Genomic DNA, 6000 nt, shown 5'->3' with positions numbered 1-6000 from the left:
ACAACTAGCATGGACATCTTAATTATTTCAACTTAATTACGTTCATCAATTGCCCTTTGTGCGACTTTACCCTACCTTGGAATGTCGTGCAGCTACGTACGGCTACGCGTGAAGATAATACGAGGGTTGAGCCGCGGAGCACGATCGGGACCTGCTGCGTAAATATGCAAGAGTGTTAAATATTCAATTATGCTAATATAATTAATGGTGCAACGGGGACATGGGTAGGTTTAGGCGACAGGGACGAGCCACTGCCAAAAACAGCAAGGCGACAGAGAAAGAGCCATTGTCAAACATAGCGAGGCGGTAGGGGGCGAGCCCCTGCAGACAACACTGAAGCGGCGGGAGTCGCACCCCTGCCGCTGACAGCAGCGAAGTGGCAGGGGGCTAACCCCTGCCGACAGCAATGAATCGGCTGAGGGCTAGCCCCTACCGACAGCACTAAAGCGGCAGGGGTCGCACCCCTGCCGACGGCAGCGAAGCGGCAGGGGTATCGGCCCCTGTCTGACCAAACAACGAATGACAGGGGCCTCGGCCCTTGTCTGACAGGACAGCGGATGGTAGGGGCTATCGGCACCTGCTGGGTTTCTGAAAAGGTAGGCAAGAGCCGAAGGCTCCTGCTGGCTTTTAAAGGAAGGGCAAGGGCCATCGGCCCCTACCGAAAAGAGAAATGGCAGGGGCCGATGGCCCCTGCCCAAAAAAATGAGCAAAGAGAGGGGAGCGCAGGGGCCAAAGGCCCCCTGTGGCTTTCAAAGAGGAGGCAGGGGCCATCGGCCCCTGCTGATCTTTAAAAGAGGAGAGGGGCAGGGGCCAAAGGCCCATGTCGGACTTGAGAAAAAGAAATGAAAGAGGCCATCGGCCCCTGCTGAGTTTTTAAAAGAAGAGGGGCTGCCGGAAGGTAAGCAGAGAGAGAGACGCAGGGGCCTTTGGCCCCTGCCTGCGGCTGTCAAGAAAGGAGAAGGTAGAAGAAGAGGTGGGAAGGCTTACCTAGGGCTGCCGACGAGGATATCAAAGCGGGGGAGTTGAGGGGACTCGAGGTCGTCGATGACGAGGCAACGATGGTCGAATGACCATGACTGCGATGATTGGGGCTTGCGGAGGTCGCCAGCGGCGACAGTGTTTGCAAGCGACGGCCAGGATACGAAAAGGCAGCGAGAGGAATAGGCGGTGTTAGGGTAGCTAATCGGAGTTCTGATGAGGGTTGCTGGCGAAAACCAAAAGAATGGGAGACGAAAGGGAGGGACGGCGATGGGGAGGTCGTCGGCTCTGGTCGTCAGTGGCCTCCGAAGAGACGAGAGATGGGAGAGGCGGAGAGGTGAGGTCGCCGGCGGCGACGGTCGCTGGTGGCCACAGAGGAAGGAGAGAAGGCGAGGAGATAGAGGGTGTACCTGGAAGGGGGGGGCGCCGCCGTCGATGTCGGCTCCCTTGCGAGGTCGTCGGTGGCGGCGATAGGGAAGAGGCACCAGCGTTGAGAGGAGAGGAGGAGGAGGAGAGAAGGGAGGTGTGCCTCCCCTCCCCTCATGCCCTTCTCTTAAAGACTCGGGGGAGGCGACAATCGGGGAAACCCTCAAGGGGTTTCCTTATTTTGTCGAGGAGGGTGGAGCAGCATGGGCAGGGCAGGGCGCGGTGCACAGGGGAGAGGATTTGTTTTTTTAAACAAATCCTCCCTCTGTGTCGGGTTTTAAAACCCTGCCGAAAACGGGCCCAGGTCGGGTCCTGACCCAACCCGGCTCAGGTCCAATATTTTATTTATTTATTTATTTTGACGTGGGTTTTACATCTATAGTTTAAAATTCTTGATTTTCGAAAACCCATGGTTAAAACCTTGATTCATATCGTTGTCTTATAATAAAGCTTTCAAAAGGAAAAAACAAGAAAACATGTATAAAGATTTTCATGTTGAAAACATTTTTGAAAAAGAAAAAGAAATGCATAGTACTAAGGGATTGACCCTTGCTGGCCAGACTCACCTGAAGGCACACGGTTCAGACTTGGTCTACACTAGGAAGACCTGACTGGGTTTGAACCAGGCTTGGTCCAAACTTGGTCAAGCTTGAACCGATTCACTCGGTTCAGGCCTAGTCTGCCTAGATGGATCAGACCGGTCTGAACCAAGGCTTCGGTTCAGTCCAGGTCTGAACCCAACCCACACAGGCTGGTCTGAATAGTCCAAGTCTATGTTGGCTAGGGCTAACCTACTAGTCAACCACTACATGTATCCTACAAAAAAAGAAGAGAAAGTTAGAAGAAGTCATATATAAATATGTGTGTGTGTGTGTGTTTGTGTGTGTGTGAGAACATAACTTGATACTAAATATAATTTTTATTCCATGAATAAAATGCTTATGTACTAAGGTCTAAGTACATATACAATATGCATATAGGATCAAGTGACTATATCTATGTATTATTCATGCATTCAAAAAAATAAATTATGAGATGGCATATGATGGAATAACTCATGCATTATCAGTTTAGATGCAATGCATAAGTAAAACATGCCTATGTGTGAGTGAATATGCCCATGCATTCATAATAGCTGAGATGCATATGACAAAAAATAATTCGTTTACATTCAGTTTTATGAAATATCTATGTGAGCATGTTTATGCCAAAATGCATATGTATACATATAAGGTAAGATGCACATAAGAATATATATATGTAGATGTGTTTGCCACAAAATTTACACATCGTGAATGAATGTCATGAGAACATGATGCATGTCTTGATGTGAGAAGCATAATATGATGATGTTCTTTGATGATGCCATAAATGATTAAATGACATGATTATCATGTAGTAAGTTTTTTAATGTTATATAAATTGGCCATAAGACTTATACATGAATGAAATGCATAGCATGTTGTAAAAATGCATGATGCATTGATGTATACCATGAAATTTATTGCAAACATGATTATGGTTTATGCTATGCTATGAGATTATATAGGTTCCTCATAAGGCATAAGGTTCGATGAACCTAGTGAACATCATTGACTGTGTGTGTAGATTTCTTCTGTCATATAAATGAATGTTGCAATACATAGCTAGAAGTGCACTCTTATGAGCTCGGGTGGGATGTGAACCCCCAAATTGTGAGAGGAAGTCTCACTTCACATTTATACATTCATACATTAAATATTTTTGTTATCGCCTTCGCAAGCGAGGTGCTCCTATGGGCTAATGGTGCCAGAGCACGTGAATGGGTTGGGTGCAAACCATGACATAACGTGTATACTACCCTGAGGGGGGTTGAGGTTGTTGAGCCTATTTGTCTTGTGAAGCGATGGCATGGATTACTAATTACCTTAAGAAATATAAGATCAACCCAATAACTCATTCATAATATTGGTCCACCTTAGAGAGGGTGGAATGGTAAAGCCTTGAGTGATAATGTCGCATGTATGTTTTATCTACTTGTCATACCGACTTGAATTCAAGAGCAATGACATTCTTGGATCTCCAATCACTCAAAGTTAAGGAGGTCGCGGTTACCCAAAAGTGGAAGACCTCAGCTACTGCAGTAGTACGGATTGTAATTTGGTTACCCTTGCAAAGATTTTCTAGGTCACAGACAGCATGCTTGGGTGGGTTTATTTGGTTTGTAGGTACTACGATAAAAATACAACAATGACATAATAAACACCGTACTATACTCTAGCAGACACGATGACAACTACCTTTGTGTACCCAAAGGTGTAATCAAGAGAAGCAAAATTATTCTAACATTGCTAACTATCTGACCTCAGCAATTGTCATATCCAAGTTAGATAATTTCAATGCTTATGATATGTACTTGATTTTCATGTTGTGATATCTATTGTTAGTTGATCATATGTTGCAATATCTATGAATAATTATCTTTTTTATGCATCCATACTGCTCACATGATTGTTAGACAGTGAAATCATGATAGCATGATATGGCATCTATGATAGACGCTTTGGTACTATTCATTATACATATGAATATGGATTTTTTTACCTGCTCGCAAGAGTTTGACCCCATTTTATGGGGCACAGGTGATGATTGAGGAAGCAGTGCGATGTGGCGGCGAAGTCGGGAACCATTTTTTCTAATTGCCTTGATGGTCTTAGAACAAATGTTGGGTGTCTCAATCTAATTGAGATGTTTAATTAATTTTCCAAACCTGTATTTCCTATTACGAACTGATGATGTCAATTTTGGAATGAAATTGTTGTTCCTTACTATGTGAGTAGGGATGGATCCAGTTCTAATGAAAATTGGATCCTACCCAATCTCATTTCTGTAACCCACCAGAAAATTTTAACTTTTTAAACCCAACTATATCCGATGTGTTGTCGCTATTTAAAAAAAAATGGTTCAATTTTTCACACATCCTAAGTTGGAAATTTTGGGGTGTTGCAGCAATCCACTATGGGGTGACACAATCCTTTCATCATCCGCTATATCGAATGTGGGGATCATCCAAATGGCTTATCCCTATCTTTTTTTAATGCCTTGCATGTCTTTCAAGGTGGGAGGACTCTTTTTGTACAAGTTTTTAGATGAGAAGACTCTTAAATGGGCCTTATTCTCATCTAGGATATACCTAGATCCATCTGGGATTGGGTTTGGATCCAAAAAACCCAGTGATTTGTATCATGTTTTGAATTCTATGAATTGGGGCTCACCCCTATAACCTGATCATCTGAAAATTAGATACCCAAGTGCTAGCCCTACAAAACAAGCCTACCAAAGTCCTGTCGGCACTCTGTCCTGATACCATTAAAGAACACTCTTACCTATGTGGTGCTAACGAACAAAAAGAAGCTTGAATAATAAACAAACCATACATTCTGAAAAGGTATTTTTCAGATCCCTAATATGTTTATTCCAATTTTATTTATTCTTTAGATTAGGTGTTTATACACATTTTATTCTTATTTGCATATTGTAACCCATGGTGGTGCGATTTGAGCTACAAAATCGACAAAATTACCTCATCTTTACCTTCCCGTTATGTGAAGGATAGTCGAAGCTTGTAAATGGTATCCCCATATTTAAAAAAAAAAATTGCATAATCTGGGTAAGTCCCATCCTTCCTAATTTAAAATAAATTATCAATATTTTTTGGCGAACATGAAGGGATGCTATACTTTTTTCTAATTTTCATAGATAGAATTGCATTGCGAGGAGATTTTGAGCCCTAATGAGCCTAAAATATTTGTCCTTTGGATGTTTGTCTCTGTTTGGATGGCAAACCTAGTTTTGTCATCCGCTAATGTTTGGTCATCTGCTAACCACCATCCACCGATGTTTGGTCATTCGCTGACTGCCATCTGATGTCGTTTGGTCGTCCATTAAACGATGTTCGCTATGTTTGGTCATCTGGATTATGTTGTCTGAGGACCCTTATGTCTGTAGGCTCCGTTATCAGTTGACAGACAGTGTCATCTGCAGACCCTCATGTCTGCAAGCTTTGTCATCCACTAACAAACAATGTCATCTGCATACCTTCATATATGTAGGCTTTGACATCCGCTAGCAGACAATGTCGTCCGCAGACCCTCGCATATGTAGGTTTTGTTCTCTAATAGGTCGTTGTTGCCCGGATGCATTGCATTCTTTTCCTAGAACTACGGTTTAATTTTTTGTTAGCCAATTTATCTCGCAGTAGATTGTTTTGCATTAGATTCATGCATCAATATTAGGTCTAGGTTTTATCATAATTTTAGAGACCCATGATGGAGATTTTCATGTCACATAGAAAATAGAAAAACACAACCTCCAGCAAGTCAGGGTTTGCTTGAAATATTGCTTGATCCAATTGTGTGCTTTTCATTTTTTTATCACCCACTCTCTTAGGAAAAGAGCACTTCTTTTATTACAAATTTTTCAAAAAAAATTGTTCTATCATTTGGATCTTCAAATCCCCCCACTAGTACCCTTAAGTTGTTAGCTTGGGTATATTGGTGGTGGTACCATTGGAGTTGGATATTCCACACTAGTACCCTTAAGTTGTTAGCTTGGGTA

Source organism: Nuphar pumila, chromosome 6, assembly GCF_984573655.1.
Source record: "Nuphar pumila chromosome 6, dmNupPumi1.hap1.1, whole genome shotgun sequence".
In the NCBI taxonomy this organism is placed as follows: domain Eukaryota; kingdom Viridiplantae; phylum Streptophyta; class Magnoliopsida; order Nymphaeales; family Nymphaeaceae; genus Nuphar; species Nuphar pumila.
This window is presented reverse-complemented; position numbering follows the sequence as displayed.